The sequence below is a fragment of the Colobus angolensis genome, unplaced genomic scaffold (genome assembly GCF_000951035.1).
Source record: "Colobus angolensis palliatus isolate OR3802 unplaced genomic scaffold, Cang.pa_1.0 Scaffold58, whole genome shotgun sequence".
Taxonomy (NCBI): Eukaryota; Metazoa; Chordata; class Mammalia; order Primates; family Cercopithecidae; genus Colobus; species Colobus angolensis.
The window spans coordinates 5,313,627-5,334,009 of NW_012119376.1; the positions used below are offsets into that span (position 1 = coordinate 5,313,627).

The 20,383-nt window shown below is 37.0% G+C and overlaps 1 long non-coding RNA gene across 1 annotated transcript in view; it reads right to left on the reverse strand.

The window, feature by feature from the left end:
- Nucleotides 1-10,331: 10,331 nt before the first annotated feature.
- Nucleotides 10,332-20,383, reverse strand: part of LOC105526147 — a 113,987-nt gene continuing 103,935 nt past the window's right edge. The window contains exons 2-3 of the long non-coding RNA XR_001004030.1: nucleotides 13,961-14,016; nucleotides 10,332-11,502 (exon numbers count right to left, since the gene is read on the reverse strand). This is a non-coding gene — a long non-coding RNA (uncharacterized LOC105526147). The remainder of the gene's footprint in view (nucleotides 11,503-13,960; nucleotides 14,017-20,383) is intronic.

Consider the following 20,383-nt stretch of genomic DNA (forward strand, 5'->3'; position numbering starts at 1 on the left):
AGAAAGAAAAAGAAAGAAAGGAAGGAAGGAAGGAAAAGAAAGAGAGTGAGAGAGTTCAGTAAACATATCAGTATCTAACGACTTTTCAAATAAAGTGTTTATACATTACATTCTGGCATACTACATAGATTCATGTTATATGTTTGACTTAGGCAATAATTATTTTAATCCTTTTTATACAGATACCACAATGTACATTAAGTTGTAACTTGGATATCTGAATCTGCACATGATTAAATGTTGTGATGTCGCTGCAAATGTCCAAGGAGGAAAAGTCACTCTCAATACAACACTACCTTGGCATGTTCACTTAGCAAACTGAAAGTGCTCCTGAGGGTAAATCTTCCATTCAGAAGTATGGTCCCAGGACCTTGACCCATCCATGCATTCAGAGTGAAGTATTTGCACAGAATGGTGTATAAACTCAATCCCAACTTATTCAAATGCTATGAGAAATATAACTGCTAAAGGGACCAGCTCATTCTCTTTGTAGAAGGGAATCAGAAAGAGAGAGTTCAAAGATGAAGAGAATGTCTAATGGGATAGCCTGAGGTGGCTTATCAAGGTTGGGTTTATCACGGAGGCTGGACAGGCCAATTACCCAGACCTGACACCACTATGAACAGCCTTCCTCTGTTTCTTCATAACTGACCAATATTCTGGTCTTTATATTTTTCTTTAAATATATAAGCACTTTTAAAATAGTCAAAATTGATGCTCTGGCTGTAATTTTATACTTTTAGCATGATTTTTTACTTCTTTACTAATCTGTTGATGTCAGTGTTTTACTCTAAGGTGATGGGGTAAGGAGATTTCTATTATAAATACAAATATAAGAAATATTTTTAACCTGTTGATAACCTGAAATGTAACCATGGACACTTTTGTATAAACATACCAAAAGTGATGCATTTAGAAGCTACTGCCTGTAACTTCTAGTGCCAGACACACTATTGGTCCCACCATATGCCAGTTGTATGAGCGCTGGTCAAATTGTTCAGTCTCTTACAGCCTCAATTTGATCATATATAAAGTAATAATAGCATCTACCTCCCAAGTCATGTATGAAGACTTAATTGGTTGCATGACATGAAGAGTGTGATACACTAAGGATCTGTGTGGGACATTCCTCACTTGATTTATTTTCACTCATTACTTACTTCTCTCCAAAAAATGAACCTTCGCATCATTTCCCACTGTGTCTCTAACAAGTCAAATGACTTTATGTGAGACTGCTCATTTGCATGCCCACATCTTTTCCCTCCAATAACCTATGGTAATATCTCTCTGACAAGCATCAGCAAAGTCACCTTCAGGAGGAACGTCTCCTTGTACATGCATTATCCCCTCACAGCATTGCTTTCTCAATCTGTGCTATGTCAATTTGCACTTGAAGACACATTGCTCAGTTTCATTACTCCTTATGTGCTTCATTGCCTTAATATTTTAACTTCTTGAGAGTAAAGATTTTACTTTCTTCTTCTTTTAAACTGGCCTACTCAATCACCTAAACCCTCACCCCTACCCCTAGTTAATGTAACAGTGGCATTAATTTCACGGGGACTGTCGGGCTAATGAGAAATTATTTTAGCACTACAGAAGGGGGAAGTCTACAGAGAAGCTGTTAAGTATATCAAAGCAACAGAATAAAGAGAAAAATCAAAGAAGGTCAGAAAATTACTTACCGTTCCTTTCTTCTAAATGGTAAATGATTTATTTGCTTCAGTCTCTTAAGGGATACAGGTACCTTCCCTGTGGCTGCTTTCTACAAATAGTGGTAGCAAAGAAAGTCAGAAATGCAAGTCTCAAAGCAGAGATAATGGAAACACTTGAAGAAGTAAGCTACAATAAATCAATAGGTACTTAGAGTTACAAAGAAATTAAGGAGTAAATGCAAACATTTTTCTCTAGTGTGTCTTAAGTCACCATCTAAAACGTCTGTTATAAAAAGCTATGTTAAAAAAATAGAGGTCTACAGTGGTACATATAATTGAATACAGGTAGACTGCAAATATAAATAGTTAAGCATGTCCACAACTTCTGAGTAAGTTCTCTGTTAACAGAAGTAAAAACAGGTAATTTCAGAATGGATAAAAGGTAAAGTTCTGCACCGATTAAAACCAGATTAAAAAAGAAGCTAAATAGGTAGTTACTGTTTCTGTTTTTCTGTCCCATAAAAACCCCTGAATAACTTTTTCCCTTCTACCATTTCCCAAAGGAGAGACATTTATTCCAGGAATGTGCTTCTTGCAGGATGGAGAACTGCATTTTTGTTACAAGTGAATGACACCTAGGAATGAGTGTTTAAATTGTGAAGCAATTTGGAGGTAAATTAAAAAATAGGATTCACATCAGAGCAAAATCAAATCATAACGGACAAGTGGGAAAACAAATCCCATCCTGATGTGTGTTAGTCAGATTTTTACTAAATAATAAAAACGGGAAAATAGCTTTGGAACTTAAATCTCATTTAAATGCAGGCCCATGAAGACTTTATAATTCTAAATGAATGTAATAACTTTAATATTGTATAACCTATATAAGATTTTCATTAGCATGACTTGAAGAATGGGAATTTTCTATTTAAAAGTACAACAGAATGTTAACAAAAAAAATAGCTACTTCAGTTAGACATTGAAATTGTTTTTAAAATGTTTTGCTATGATTTTTAAAAACCTTCTTGGGAATTACTTATTTAATTTTACAATACTTTCTAAAAAACACCCTGGCAAACATTTCCTATTAACATTAAAGTGGATTTATGTCGATGCTTTTAAACTTTCACAGGACTTTGGGACATCATGAGACAATTTTTGATACTTGGGAGTCACAAAACATAGATAGCAAACCTTTTATCTGAAAGAAGACCACAATATAAGCATACCTTGGAGATATTGCAGGTTCAATTCCAGACCACTACAATAAAGTGAAAATCACAATAAAGTGAGTTACACAAACTTTTGTTTCCCAGTCCATATAAAAGTTGTAATTACAGGCCGGGCCTAGTGGCTCACGCCTGTAATCCCAGCACTTTGGGAGTCCTAGCCGGGCGAATCATGAGGTCAGGAGATACAGACCATCCTGGCTAACATGGTGAAACCCCGTCTCTACTAAAAATATAAAAAGAATTAGCCGGGAGTGGTGGTGGCGGGCACCTGTTGTCCCAGCTGCTTGGGAAGCTGAGGCAGGAGAATGGCGTGAATCCAGGAGGTGGAGCTTGCAGTGAGCAAAGATCGTGCCACTGCACTACATCCTGAGGGACAGAGCGAGACTCCATCTCAAAAAAAAAAAAAAAAAGGTGTGATTACACTATATTGTAGTCTGTTAAGTGTACAACATCATTATGTCTGAAAAAAAGACACAGTTTACACCTCCATTAAAAAATACTGATACAGGGAGGCGGGAGAGGATCATAAAATATAACTATTGGGTTTAATACTTGGGTAATGAAATAATCTGTACAACAAACCCCCATGACACACGTTTACCTATATGACAAACCTTCACAAGTACCCCTGAACCTAAAACAAAAGTTAGAAAACAAAAACTTTATTGTTAAATAATACTACTAACAATCTTCTCAGCCTTTGGCAGGTTGTAATTTTTTCTTTCTTTTTTTCTTTTTTTTGAGATGCAGTCTCACTCTGTCACCAGGCTGGAGTGCAGTGGTGCAATCTCGGCTCACTGTAGCCTCCGCCTCCTGGTTCAAGTGATTCTCCTACCTCAGCTTACTCAGTAGCTGGGACTACCTGCACCCGCCACCAAGTGCAGCTAATTTTGGTATTTTTAGTAGAGAGGAGGTTTCACCCTGTTGGCCAGGATGGTCTTGATCTCTTGACCTCAGGTGATCCATCCACCTCAGCCTCCCAAAGTGCTGGGATTACAGGCGTGAGCCACCGTGCCCAGCCAGGTTGTAATATTTTTCCTGGTAAAAGGTCTGACCTTATTGATGGCTGCTGATTGATCAGGGAGTGGTTGCTAAAGGCTAGGGTGGCTGTGGCAATTTCTTAAAATACCGCAACAATGAAGTTTGCTCCATCAATTGATTCTTCCTGTCATGAAATATTCCTCTGCAGCATGCTACAATGTTTGACAGCATTTTAACCACAGGAGAACTTCTTTCAAAATTGAAGGGAATCCTCTCAAAACCTGCCACTGCTTTATTAAATAAGTTCATGTAATGTTCTAAATCCTTTGTTGTCATTTCAACAATGTTTACAGCATCTTACCAAAAGCAGATTCCATCTCAAGAAACTACTTTCTTTGTTCATTCATAGGAAACAAATCCTCATTCATTAAAGTTTGATGATGAGATTGTACCAACTGAGTCACATCTTCAGTTCTAGCTTTCTACCACGTATGCAGTGATTTCCACCCCTTATGCAGTTATTTTCTTCCCCTAAATCTTGAACCTATCAAAGTCATCCAGGAGGGTTAGAATCAACTTCTTCCAAACTTCTGTTAATGTTGATATTTTGACCTCCACCCATGAATCACAGATGTTTTTAATGGTATCTAGAAAGGTGAATCCTTCCCAGGTTTTCTTTTTTTGTTTCTTTTTGACGTGGAGTTTTGCTCTGCCAAGCTGGAGTGCAGTGGCACCATCTCAGCTCACTGCAACCTCTGCCTCCCGGGTTCAAGAGATTTTCCTGCCTCAGCCTCCTGAATACCTGGGACTACAGGCGTGTGCCACCACGCCCGGCTAGCTTTTTGTATTTTTAGTAGAGATGGGGCTTCACCGCGTTAGCCAGGATGATCTTGATCTCCTGACCTTATGATCTACCCACCTCAGCCTCCCAGAGTGCTGGGATTACAGGCGTGAACCACTGCACCCGACCCAGAAGTTTTTCAATTTAGTTTGTCCAAATCCATCAGAGAAATCACTGTCTATGGCAGCAATGACCTTACAACATGTATTTCTTAATAAAACTTGAAAGTCAAAATTTCTCCTTGATTCATGGGCTGCAGAATGGATGTTGTGCTAGCAAGCATGGGCAACATTCATCTCCTTGTACATCTCTTGGATGACTAGGTGCATTGCCAATGAGCAATAATATTTTGAAAGGAATCTTTTCTTCTGAGCAGTAGGTCTCAACAGTGAGCTTAAAATAGTCAATAAACCATACCATAAACAGATGGACCATCTTCCAGACTTTGCTCTTTTATTTATAGAGCACAGGCAAAGTAGATTTAGCATCACTCTTAAGGGCCCTAGGATTTTCAGAATGGTAAATGAACATTTGTTTCATCTTAAAGTCATCAGCCGCATTAGCCCCTGAGAAGAGAGTCAGCCTGTCCTTTGAAGTTTGAAGCCAGATATTGGCTTCTTGTCTTTATGAAAATCCTAGATAGCATCTTCTAATATAAGACTGCATTGTCTTCATTAAAAATCTGTCAGAGTAGCCACCTGTGTTAGGCTGTTCTTGCATTGCTATAAAGGAATACTGCAGGCCGGGCACGGTGGCTCACACCTGTAATCCAAGCACTTTGTGAGGCCGAGGCAGGTGGATCACAAGGTCAGGAGATCGAGACCATCCTGGCTAAAACGGTGAAACCCTGTCTCTACTAAAAATACAAAAAATTAGCCAGGCATGGTGGCAAGCACCTTTAGTCCCAGCTATTCAGGAGGCTGAGGTGGGAGAATGGCGTGAACCCAGGAGGCAGAGTTTGCAGTGAGCCGAGATGATGCCACTGCACTCCAGCTTGGGTGACAGACTGAGACTCTGTCTCAAAAAAAATAAAAAAATAAAAAATAAAAGAAATATCTGAGACCAGGTAATTTATTAAGAAAACAGGTTTAATTGGCTCATGGTTCTGCAGGATATACAGGAAGTATAATGCTGGCATCTGCTTAGCTTCTGAAGAGGCCTCAGGGAGATTTCACTCATGGCAGAAGGTGAAGTAGGAGTGGACACATCACGTTGCTTACGTGGGAGCAAGAGAAAGGATAGCGGGGAGGTGTCACACACTTTTAAACAACCAGATCTTGTGAGAATTCACTGGTTATTGTGAGGACAGCACCAAGTCATGAAGTATCCACCTCTGCAACCCAAACACTTCCCACCAAGCCCCACATCCAGCATTGGGAGATTACATTTCAGCATGAGATTTAGAGGGGACAATATCCAAACCATATCACTACCTTCATCAATTATCTTAGCCAGATCTTCTGGCTAACTTGTAGCTTTTACATCATCACTTGTGACTTTACCTTACACTTTTATGTTATGAAGATACCATTAAACTGCATGAACAAAACTTGACTAGTTTCAAACTTCTCTCTGCCGCTTCCTTATCTCTCTTAACCTTCACAGAATTGAAGAGAGTTTGGGCCTTGTTCTGGATTAGGCTTTTGTTTAAAGGAATGTTGTGGCTGGTTTAATTTTCTATCTAGACCACTAAACCTTTCGCCATATCAGCAATAAAGCTGTTTCTCTTTCTTATAATTCATGTGTTTATTGGAGTAGCAGTTTCAATTTCTTGAAGATTTTTTTCTCTTGCATTCACTACTTGGCTAACTCTTTGGTGCAAGAGGCCTAGCTTTTGGCCTGTCTTAGCTTTCAACATGTCTTCCTCATGAAGCTAAATCATTTCTAGCTTCTGATTTCAAGTGAGAGACCTGTGACTCTTCCTTTCACTTGAACACATAGAGGCCATTGTAGTGTTATTAATTGGCCTAATTTCAATATTGTTGTGTCTCAGCAAATACAGACGCCTAAGAAGAGGGAGAGAAACGGCAATAACCAGTCAATGGAGCAGTCAGAACACACACATTTATTGATGAAGTTCACCATCTTATATGGGCACAGTTTGTGGTGCCCCAAAACAATTAAAATAGAAACATCAAAGATCACCATAATAGATATATCAATAATGAAAACATTTGAAATATTTAGAGAATTACCAAAATGTGACACAGAGACACAAACTGAGCACAAGTTTTTGAATGATACCAATAGACTTGTTCAACTCAAGGTTACCAAAAACCATCAACTTGCAAAAAAAAAAAAAAAAGACACATCTGCAAAGCATAAAGCATAATAAAATGAAGTATGTTCATACTCATCAATTATGAGAAATTTAAAGTACAATGAATAAAGAAAAATCTGCAGCAAGAAAAAGTAAGTACATGTAACTAATTTATCTAGCGGAGGTCTTTGGACTTGAAAAATGCATATCACTAACTCTTCATAGCTCTTCAAAAAACAAACTCCAGTCAAAACTTAAAGAACAGATGGATAGAAAAGAATGGCAGCAGGCTATGTGAGTTTTGGAAACAGGTTTGTAGGGATAAAGTGGCTCAGAGAGATCATTGCTTTGGGGTTACTCCAAGATTAACGTATAGCTACATTTGCAATAAATGGGGAAATTTTGATCAGAAGTTATTGGAAAAAGCAATCCATGCCAAAGTGTGTGTGTGTGTGTGTGTGTGTGTGTGTAATTTATGTGTTTAAATAACAGGAGACATCTATTTTGAATCCAGTTCAATTCTAATCCTTTTCTCTAGGAAGTAGATACAAGATATAAAATATGAATGGAGCTAGTTTTGTTTGTTTGTTTGTTTGTTTTTTGAGACAGGGTCTCACTCTGTTACCCAGGCTGGAGTGCATTGGTGTGACCACGGCTCACTGCAGTCTCAACCTCTGAGGCTCAGGTGATCCTCCTACCTCAGCCTCCCGAGGAGCTGGGACTACGCCAAGCTTGTATTTTTGTATTTTTTGTAGTAACAGGATCTCACTGTGTTGCCCAGGCTGGTCTCAAACTCCTGGGCTCAAGTGATCCTCCCAACTTAGCCTCCCAAAGTGCTAGGATTACAGGCATGAGCCACTGCACCTGGCCATGCATGAGATCATGGCCAAGATCTAGTTGAGATCACTCAAGGGAATAAAAAACAACAGATCTATGCTCTTATTTGGCATAGAATAAGAAAAGAAAATTAACAGAAGCCAAATAATTGAGAAATAAAAAAGAAAATTTATAAAAAAAGGCAAGCACGTTATAATCACTAGGATTATTGTATTATGACTGTTAAATCATTTTCAGAACTCTTCATGCTGAGTGTAGGGAGAGGGGCAGGAGGGGAAGGAAGAGGTAGAAAAGGAGTGGGAGGAAACAGACAGAGGGAAACAGAGAAGAGGAGAAAACTAATGGGAAAGATTGGTTTATTTAAAATACCACTTTCACGATTTCTTTTCCTTGCACAAAAACTCATATATCTTAGTCAAAAACCTATTTGTGTAGTAGTGATTTTCAGCCTGCTTTAGTGATAGAAGCCATTTTTTAATGTACCCAGGATAACCAACTTCATCAACAAGTGGTGGAAATCTAATCACCTTTGAAAAACATTTTTGAGTAATTTCTTGGACTACCACATCCTTTGTAACAGAAAGTCCAATCTCTCTCTCCCCAACTACACATTTCTATTAATATTGGGCCTTATTCAGTCCAAATAGGTTTTCTTTCTTTCTTTTCTTTCTTTCTCTCTCTTCCTTCCTCCCTCCCTCCCTCCCTTCCTTCCTTCCTTCCTTCCTTCCTTCCTTTCTCTCTCTCTTTCCTTTTCTTTCCTTTCTTTTTTTTTTTTTCTTTTTTTGAGATGGGGTCTCGCTGTGTCGCCCAGGCTGGAGTGCAGTGGCATGATCTCAGCTCACTGCAACCTCTGCCTCCTGGGTTCAAGAGATTCTCCTGCCTCAGCCTCCCCAGTAGCTGGGATTACAGGCACGTGCCACTCCACCTGGCTAATTTTTGTATTTTTAGTAGAGACGAGGTTTCACCATATTGGCCAGGCTGATCTTGAACTCCTGGCCTCAGGTGATCCACCTGCCTTGGCCTCCCAAAGTGTTGGGATTACTGGGATTACAGGCAGGAGCCACCACAACTGGCCAGGCTTTCTTTTTTTTCTTTTCTCTTTTTTTTTTTTGAGACGGAGTCTTGCCCTGTCACCCAGGCTGGAGTACAGTGGCGCGATCACGGCTCACTGCAAGCTCCGCCTTCCGGGTCCACGCCATTCTCCTGCCTCAGCGTCCCAAGTAGCTGGGACTACTGGCGGCTACCACCACGCCCGGCTACTTTTTTGTTGTTGTTGTATTTGTAGTAGAGATGGGGTTTCACCGTGTTAGCCCGGATGGTTTCAATCTCCTGACCTCGTGATCTGCCCGCCTCGGCCTCCCAAAGTGATGGGATTACAGGCGTGAGCCACTGCGCCTGGCCCTTTTTTTTCTTTTTTTCCCCCAAATTTCCAGTGCAGAGAGAAATTGGAAGACACTAGACTGATATTGCTGATGCTTTTTGCTGCTACAATGTGTAGATATACAAAACTGACTTTGCACAGACTCATAAATCTGTGATTCCCACAGTGATTACAAATCCTGCATGGGCCACAGTAATCTGCTCTGCCTTGCCACCAAATATGTCAGCCATCTTGGTTTACACTCACATGTTCAACCATAGCTACTCAAAGGACCATACCATTCCAAAATGGATGCTTACTAAGGTTCCAACCTTTCTTTGATTTATCTAGCTCTGTAAAAACTAGTACCTAGTCCTTTCTTTCCCTTGATGGTATCTCTTTTTGCAGAATCCTGGTGTCCTTTCTACTTTTGGACCTTAGTCGATGCCATCATGATCCACTCAGAAAAGGTTTCTGGATTTCATGTGTGTGTAGTTAATTGCACGTTAAAGTAGCCATAGATGAAGATCATGTTTAGACATAGTTTCTAACCTGAAGATTCCAATCCTTAACTTGCTGGCATTGGCACCAATAACCGGCATTTACTCGAAGATCCCTTGAAACATGAGTAGAAGTCAACATCTTCACTGGGATTTTTGTCAGTTGTCTGAATCCCAGGTTTTGGTACAGAAATCTTAAAGGAAAGTAATTCAGTGTGGCGTGTATGAGGGTAGTTTTGTTTTGTCAATCCTACTAGCCTTGAAATTACAGGCCTCTATGTCATACTTAGATTGTAGGCTGAAGGCAAACTGAGCGTCTCTGAATCCCCCCTTCCCATCTAGGATTTCTGAGGCTTTTGTCTTAGTCTGAGTTTAGCTTTCTTGATGTAAAGAACAAAAGACAATTAAAATACACTAACGTTTCCTATCATTCGTCCAACCATACATTACGAAGCATGTAGTCTTCAAAGACGTAGCAGGCAATAACTTGACTAAATGTTTTGCAACCACATAACATGGTTAACAGTTTTTCACCTCTTAACATCTTCCTCTCCACTCACTTCACTTAGCCAAAGTCATATTTTAGGTTCTGTTTTGTCATAGTCCTAAATTCATTATGACTTGGTTCAACCGCATGTAATGAAAATTCCACAAATAACAGTGGCTTAAACAAGATAGTTTATTTTTCTTGCACATAAAAGGTGTCCACAAGGGGAGTATCCAAGGCAACTATGGCAGCTTTATGGTTCAATGAAGTACACAGTCCCTTGTCTTTAAGTATCATTCTGCACATGGTTTACATTCTCCAGACCATCATATTCTGGTCCAAGATGACTGCTGGAGCTACAGACATAATACTCATACTCTAAATAACAAGGAAAAAAAGAGGGCAAGGAAAATCCCTCGTATTTTTAAGAAGACTTTCCAGAAAAATTATACCCAACACTTTTACTTAATTGTCTTTGGGCATAACCTAGTCATATGACAACACTTAAATGCAAAGGAGGTTGGGAAATGTCATTGTTTAACTAAGTGGCATTGTGTCAACCTGAAAACGTTAGAGGATTTTTTTTACTAAGGACAAAGGGGGAAATCAATTTGATAAGATGTTTCTTGTAGATGTTTAAGAGTTCTTATAGAAGAATTAAATGTATTTTGTGTGTCTATATTTGGCATCAAGCACGTTTATCAATGTACTAATAAGTGGTTTCTTTCTGTTTGTCTTAAGTTTTTCAGTTGTGTACAATAGAGAAACATGAAAATTCAGACTGTTCTCAGAGATTAAATGTAATATATATACACACACATACACACAAACATGCATATAATTGACATGGAGCATAGTAAATCCTTATCTATGATTTAAAGATTTAAAAAATATCACTACCAGGAATTTGTTGCCATAATTTGCTGTATAAAATAATATTTTATTGTTTAAACAATATTTACCACATTTATAGCTAATAGCAAAGGATTATTCCAAAACATATTCATTCCTGAGATGAATTTTTGGTCAATATTTAAGCTGAACCAAATTTGTAAGTTTGCAAAGAAATCAAGTTACTTTCCCCACACCCATAAACTTCTTGAATTCAGTTAGCATTAGACATAGCATATTACAAGAAAGGCTGTTTGTTTTGCTGTTTACAGCCCAAAAAGTACTGGATATCTCCCAGGAAATTCCAGTCTTAGGAGGATTCCAACAAGCATGAAGAACTGAGTGGTTCAGATTTAAGCACAGATTGGAATCAGAACGTGGACATTATTCCAAGTCCAACGTGTCTGATTTTTGAGATTCAGCTTTCATTCATGCAGTGAGACATTTATGAATAAAACCTGGAGATAAAACAGGATTCAATATGCCAACATATAATCTTCATTACTGACATAATAAAAATTTAAAATGTACCACTTTCACATAAGCAAAAAGTGATAAATTTTAATTTTTGTTACTTTTTTCTAAGATAGATGGCATGTTTCTAAGATAGATATGCTGTCCCATAATATACAAAGATGTTGTAAAAATGCTTAAAAACTTGAGTGAAACCAATGTTGTGAGGTTACATATGTCCACCAGATATGCACTTTCATTCATGAAATTAGTTGTTCTTATATATGTTTAAAATAGGCTTTTAGTAATCACTCATTTGTTATTTAACACATTTTTCATTGTAATGTACAATAAATGCATTTATTTACTAAAGGTACTTATGGTTGTCAAAGCAAGTAATGCATATTGAACCGTATATTAGTGGATTATTTCTGTGATATAAAGTTCAGTGTTCATCTAAAATAGATCTCTTTCTGTTTTTACTCTATGCCCTTACTCTTCATAATTTCTTTATCTGGTAAAATATCCTGCACATGGAAGATATTTAATAAATGAGGTTAAGTAATAGGTAGGTCAATGGTAATATTAGAATTACCTTTCTACAAAGAGATGCATTAAGAGGCAATGTAGGTCAGTCCTGCAGAGCCTGACTAACAGGTTCTGACACAGGCAAACGGTGTACTTTGGCTAATCCTCCAGATTGCTTATTACCAACACTTGCAATTTTAACTTATTGGAGTCAATATCAGAAATAAAGATGAGAAAATGATTCAACCCATACTGCTACACTTCAGTCACTGAGTTGAGAGACAAGACGTTTTAAGATTTCCGGAAGCTACAAAACCTGTCTCTACCCAATAATTGGAACAACCTGTTAACAAGTAAAAGTTATCACCAACCCAATTTTGTTATCCATTGATGGTGTGTGTGAGAAGGGAGATTTAATGGATTTATTGATTTTATTTGATAATTTATATGCATAATTCTAAGGAATCTTTTCTAGCATGAGAAAAATGAACTTGGGACCACTGAGAGTGAGTTCATTAATCTTCCAATACATAATATTTTTATCTTTTTCACTAATTTTTAATTTTTTCCCAACCTAGCAGGATACATTTTCCTTGTCTTTAGTATTTAACAGGTATATTTCCAATTTCACTAGTACACTAACAAACAGAAAAAAAAAGCAAGAAAAAATCATAGATATGTTAGATAAATAGATACATTAAATTTTATGATTTAACATAAAAATGTAAATAATTAGCCTGAAAGTAGCAAATATAGAAATGAGCAAATTGTCATCCTAGCTTTGTCCTTACTTTCTGGGTGACCTTGAATACGGCTGTTACTTTCCTGAGCAATGACTTTCTTGTCTGTAACATAGAATGATCATGCTCATTTCCTCTTTCATGGCATAGTCATAACAATCACATAACACAGTTTATATCAAATACCTTTAAAGCATAAAGGATTATATAGTAAAATGTTAGCCTTGTTAAAAACCAAGTCAAAATATGAAATGCAATCCTCTTTAAAAAGATAAATTAGAACCTTGGGACATCATTATTGACATTTCAAAATGATTATTTGCTTTTTAAACAAATTTAATGCAAGATTAGTATGTTCATTTAAGGGAGAGGATAAAAGAGAAGAAAGAGAAATTTAGAAAATTCTCTGAATCTCTGGGAATAAATGATTACTCAATTTCTTGGTTTCTGGCATAAAATGTTTAGTAGAAGACTTTCTTTGAATTATTCAAATTATATTAGGAAGTAAGTCTGAATTTACTCCCAACATGAATTTCACACCACTGTATTCAACCAAGAGGTATCTGAGCACCCTCTCACTGTGATTATTGTATTTCACGCATTATATAGTTCTAGGCGTCATACTTTGCACTGTCGTCTGTGTGAATGGTGACTAGAGTTCAGTTCTATTCAGCCTGCACAGCCGTATGAGGCAGCTCTGAGCAAGGAAACTTGAGTCTGTTTCTATTACATTGGAACTGAGTCAATGATCCCAATACTGTAAGGATACATTACCAAGCTTCCCATAATATATGTGAAACTACAAATTCTAAACTCCGAATCTAAAAGAACAGAGCATTTTCTATCTTAAGGCTTTCTAACACATTTATAAATAGAAGCTGCTCATTTAATTATGATAGGACCTGTCAGGAACATAATTACTACATAAAGCAAAGATTTCAAATGTTTCTTTCACTTATCTACTTCATATGTCTAATAACTGGGCATTTTCTAAACCATAACCTTAATTTTTGGATGCATTTCACATTGCCACCATTCTAAGCCCTCTGTAATATTAAAAATATGTTTTTATGAGCCATCTACTTTCAATATTTTAAAATGTTGGTAGCTCTGGGGCATGTGGAAATAGGCATGATTACGAGTTTTAAAGGTGTCTTGGGTTTATGTTCTAAGATCACAGACTACTCAGACTTACCTGTTTTAGTTCCTTTCTTTTAGATGTTTATCTCCTTTGCGATACTTTGCTGCTGGCTAGAATGAAAAGACAAACATTCCCTTCAAACAGTATGCCATTGCCTAATAATTTTGCAAACTCAAATGAAATCCAAACCAAATTCAGAATTTAGATTTTCCTACTGGCTTATGTAATTTTTGTTCATATGGAATAGCATCAGGTTCCATCTTTTATTCTCCTTCAGAATATCATTAACAAAGAAAACTTTGAATGTTAGCTGGTGGGATACACTGACACCGTTTACACAGCACTGTTTCCTACTCAGACCGGCTCACAAACGTTCGCACACATTTTCATGCACGCACACTCCTGGGGAGGTCAATGAATATTACAATTCTTCTGGAAATAATCCTTAAGAATGAATGAGCAAAAGACACAGTTTTCAACCCTATTTTCTCTTCTCTTTCTTTTTCTTCCCTCTGTTCTCTCTCTCTCTCTCTCCCCCCCCTCCATCTCTCTCCCCCTCCCTCCCTCTCCTTCTCCCTCTTTCCTTCTCTTTATTTTTTTCTTCCTGGAGAGGTTTCTGAAGTTCAACAGTGATTTCTTTAATTAAGAGGAAAAAAAAAAACCACACATACACACACTAGAGAACAAGAAGGAATAGTAAACAGTTCCCTCCACTGCTAGAGGGGTTAGTTACAAAATAAACATTTCATAGACTGGACCACATCTCCTATAATGAGACAGCTCTGGCTAGTGAGACTGCAACTAAAGTCCCCCCGTTAAGGGCATTCACTCAAAAAATTAAGCGACCCACTTGTGTTGACTGAAAACATCCTTGCAGAGGGTTTTCGCAATCACCTAGAGCATTTTTTGACAATCTGCCGTGTGCTTTAACACTGCCTTTCCTGAAGGCTCTCTCTGCTGTGTTTTGTTTTAATGGTTCATTCTCCTCACTGGTGATTCAAAGTCTAAGCTCTCTCTGTTAAGCCTCTGTATAAAATAAAACTCCTTAAGTCAGAGAAAAGGAAGAGTAAGAAAGGCATTCAGTTTGATTTTTTAGTAGGACATACAGACGTAGGAAATTAGTATTCATTTCTTTTCCTTCTCCAAACCAAAACACACTGACCAAAGAAGATTGTTCACATTTGCAAAATTTGCCTTGAGCCCCTCAAAGGAAAGATGCTATATAAAATCTAAAAATAAGCCATGAAAAAAATGCCTTAGAATAAAAAAAAAAAAGAGCATTCTAGCAATAACCTCAGAAAAGTCAGCATCAGTCCAGGAAATGCAGCAGGAAGTCATACTAGGATATTATTTGCAATGCAGTGGCATGTCACATATCAAAATATATCATGAACTATCAAAATTAGGTCACTGTCTCTAAAGTACTAAATACATACAAACGATTAATGAACATGACCTTATATTCCTGTTTAAGCAATGAGAAGATGGAATTAAAGAATTAACCTGGACAAAGTCATTGGAAAAACAACTGAATTTTAGCTCACTATTTTCAAGCAAGAAAAATTCAACAGGGGTCATACTTCATAACATTACAGATGAAATGAGACAAAAAATCTAAACCACCCATTTATTTGCCTTTCAAGCTACAATTAAGAGCTATTAATTTATGAAGGTGTTTGTTCACTTGTCAACCAGCACAGCAGTGCATACTGAAACCTGTAATTCACTTCCAAGTCTCTTCTATCATCTAGAGCTATTTCTTTGAACCACTCACAAAAGGCATTTTTCTAGTATATTAAATAATTGATTTCTGCTCTCTATTGTATCCATTGTATTCAGAATTAAAGAAAAATACACACAAATAAATTTGTTTCTACAAAAGGTAAAAACATGTACATGTAAGAAAAGATCGTTAGCTAAACACTCTGGGGAGTACTTTGGAAAGCCGGAGACATAGATCACCTTAATTTACTCCAGGCATGGCTGGGTCTTCACTGTTACTCATTGACGTCTACTCACCTTTGCTTCTTTACTCTCTTCAGCTTTAATAGCTCCCTTCTTCATCTCAACTATTCAAACCCAGTCTAGATTTCACAACCCTGCATGAATAGCATTTTCTCTTCAGACTCTTCTTTGAAAAACGTTAGCTTTAAACTGTCCCCCTTCTCTGAATCCTTCTTGTAGCTAGATTTCATATAACCCTATTAAAGACTTGGTTATTTTGCTTTAATGTATGTTAGCTTTGTCATTCATTAATTCATTCCACAAATATTTATGGAATGCCTACTACGTGCCAGGTGTAACTCTAACTGCTGGGTATACAGCAATAAACACAACAGACAAAAATCTGTCCTCTAATTTGTGTTTACATTTTATTGGAATTTGTAGCCAATATACACTATAAATAAGTTATAGTGTCAGGTAGTGATAATGCTAAGAAGAAAAGCTAAAGCAGAGAAGGGTGATTAGGAATCTCATAATGGAGATGTATGTGTGGAGAGGTGCATATGTTTGAATAGAGTTCTTATTTATCTCATTTTGCTGAAAGTTTCCTTATAAAACTGGCATAAGAAAAAGCTTTTGCAAACCACTGATATATGGTTCTTAACACAGTAATGGACATAATACAAGTATCAATAAATACTCAGTAATTAATTCTTTTAGCTCTCTGCTACTGCTTTGGCCTATAATTATAAATAAGCTATTTTTATGTATGACTGTTATTCTCTGATGAAGAGGAAAGCAAAGGATCTTAACTCTGCTTAAAAAACAATGAAGTGTTGTGGAGTCTGAAGTCTTGCATTCTGAATTCACCTTTATTATTTATTAACTGTGTGACCGTGGTCAAATCCATTTTTCTCAGCATCTCTTTTGTCATTTGTAAAACAGTAACAACTATATTTGCTTCACAGAATAAAGACCAATGAGGTCAGGCATGTGACAGTATTGTAAGCTATTCTATGTTATACAAGTGATGGTTATTTATATTATCAATGAGAAGTTGGTAGAAAAAAAATTTCCCGAATACCCAGTTAGGAGACATGCATGTAAAAGGAATGTGGGGCTGTGGAGAGCTCAGTTAGGACACTAGAGCTTTAGGAATACACTCATCACATTTTACAAGGCAATATTTTAAAACGTGCCCAAGGGCTTCAACCAATAAAAAACTAAAGTTGCCACTTGCTAGAAGAAATAAACCTCCATAAGCTATATAGTATCTGTTCCTTCTAGTTTACTCTTAAATGGAGAAAAGCAATTACATACACACAGAAATACCTAGTCAATCAGCCGTGAAGTAGTTACCAGGAACTTGAGAGGAGCTACATACTTTTGTTTCAATAACTAACTGAACACGTGCTTCACTCAGGTCTGCTCCTAGATACTTTTATGGCTTATAGTTAACTCTGGTGGGTAAAGGTCTTGCTTCTTCCCTGACCTTGGATCTTGATGCCATTGCAAAACTGCTGCACCAATTCCTACTTCATTCTCAAATCAGCCTTAACCACACTTTCTGTTCTACCCAGCATTTGAGAAAGAGTGTGGCCCCAGAAGCTGTGGGAAAAGATCCAGAATGCCCGTTACCATTAACGAGTTGTTAATGGTCTTAACAACTTATATTCTCTTGTATTCAGAACCAAAACTCTTTGTTTTATGTTTAATGAAGAATATAAAAATGCAAAGATGGCCACAGGACATCAAAAAAGTATACTTGAATCCTTCATCCATTTCTGAAAAAGAAAAAAAAAAAAAAACAGTGTTGAATTGTTTGGATTCCATTCAGAGGCATACAGAGAAATAAGAAGTTGAAACTAAGTTTTCGGATTAAAGAGTCTTTAAAGTGTGCAATTAAAAAAAAACTTGTGTTTGCAATAAGGTCCAAAGGAAGGATCTATGTCTTTTCTCACGGCATTAGGAAAACAGGCTCTCACTAGAGCACAATCCACGCAGACCAGCTGTGGAGTCAGAGGGACATCGCCATCACAAATCCTTTTCGTATTCTCAGTGATAACTACTCTGAATTAGATTTTTTTTTTCCATGGCGGTCTCTTTTCAAGCCAAAATCCTTCTTCAGTGGACCATTGGAATGGTGAGTGTTCAGTGAACCGCACAATTGCCACAGAGATAAGTATTCCAGATGTTGGGAATCAGAGGTTAAACTAGGTTTTGTTTGCATTACTAACAGACACCTTTCTACTTAACTCAGAAAGACTCATGGGCCTACAGGAAGTGACACACAACCTCAGAGGGGTTTACTGTCCATAGTCTGTAACAGCGTCTCTCCCCATGCACAGTGGTAACTGCAGAGACGTTCTCGGACATGTGTTCCCAGCCCTAAGTAATCTCCATAAACTTAACCATAAATCTAACTACAGCTAAACGTGAGAGTTTCTGTTTTGTTATTATATATCTTAATCCTCCGTGTGGAACATCATTCATTCTGCAAGAAAAAGGAGAAGAAAGGCTCTGAACAATAAAATCAGCAATGTGTCTCCCCAAATCATGAAACAGTTAAGAATGAGCCCCACTGAAAATACAACCAGAATGTGAAACAAAGCCCCTCTCAAGCCCATCATAAAACTGTGGGCTGGTCAAGCTGCCTTTGTTTAGCAGTCAGGTCTTTGGAAGTGAAAAGGCTGTAAATGCATAGGAATGTTTTATCCTTGGGTGTGACTGTTAGTAGCTTGCAAACAAGGAAGGGGAGGAGATGATAAAAATATATATCACCCTTTTTTGATACCACTATCTAAAAGTGTTTTTTTTTCTCTCTCTCTGTAAAACTGTATAGATAGATGCCAAGCCCATAATCAACTTTTCTTATCCAGTGTTTGACTATGAAATCATTATAGTAATAGAAACTTAAAATACTCAACCAACTTTGACTTATATAAAAACTGATTAAGTCTGAAGAACATAGAAACAAAATTATTGACCAAAGCTGATAAAATTAAAATTAAAATAATTGATTTTATCTTTAAGTCTAGCCTTGGTGTATGTGGACATAAGCTGAACCAAATTAAGACAGAAAAGGAATTCCAGATAAAAGTGGAGGAATGAACACATACCATTTACCACGTTTTTCTTCCAAAATTGGCAGTAAAAGTATTTTAAAAGAAGGGAAAAAAAGCATGTTTAAGAGATTAATGAAAAAGGGAGAGGAGATAACAAGATTTTTTTTAAAATAAGAAAATCAGGAAGCAGAAGGATGAGTAGTGAACGACACAATAGAAATCCCAGCCTATTCTAAGAAAACCTTAAAATTGAGCCAAATCACACTAGGATTCTGGGGACCCTTGAAACATAAATCATCAAGTACTTACGGAAGTAGAGTATACAGCTAAAAGTCTATAGGTATTAGCTAAAATTCTGTTTAAGAAACAGAGACCTACACCTGACGTGCTCAGAGATAGCCCCTTCCCCATCCTTGACAGACTAAAATTTTACTTTCTAACAATACAGAATAACAAAAACCCTGGATGCAAGAAAACCAGGCCCAGATAAGAGCTGTGATTCACTTCTTTAAAAAGGAAGGTTACATGAAGGTCTATATTCCGAATATTATTCCAGTCTGCTTGTTTGGCAAAGTTCTAGAAAGAACACTATCAGGCTTATGCCTGCAAGAAGAAGATGGGAGAATTACTAGGGGAGAAAAGCTTTATAAATTCTACCATTTGGGGACCTCCCGCAGTGAAGATTCCCAATCCTGTGATTGTACTGGGAAGTCTAACATTTAACAAGTTCCATCCATAAGTGCAGAGCATCCAGTTAGCTTTTTAGTGTGTCATTAACAAATATGCACAGCAAGCTAAATATTCAAAGACATTTTATGAATGAGACAAAAATAAAGATAATTTAAAAATTTGGAAGACACAAAGGAAAAGAAGAGAGAAATCAATTTACAAAATATATTATCATATTTATAATTTAAAAAATACATTAATGCAGTAAGACAATGCATTTAAAAGTCTAAGAACAAAAAGAGCTATTCAAAAATTTAAAATATAAAAATATAAAAATTCAGTAGAGGATTAGAAGATAAATTTGATGAGGCTCCATCAAATAGAAGAGAAAGAGAGAAATAGAGGATAGGAAATAAATTAATAATAATAATAGAGAATCAGCCAAAGAGGTCCAACATCTGGATAATAGGAGTTTTTGAAGAGAAATTAAACGGAAAAATTACCCAAGAAATTATTCAAGTACATTTTTCAAGAATGAAAGGCATGGATTTATAGATTAAAAGGTCCCATCAATGCCCAGCACAATGAATAAAAAAAAGAACTACATCAAGGTAAGCTGTCACATTTTGGATCACCAGGGATATAGTAACAATTCTAAAAAGGTCCATATTTTTATTATTATTATTATTATTATTATTATTTTTTACTTTACTTTAAGTTCTAGGGTACATGTGCATAACGTGCAGGTTTGTTACATATGTATGCTTGTGCCATGTTGGTGTGCTGCACCCATCAACTC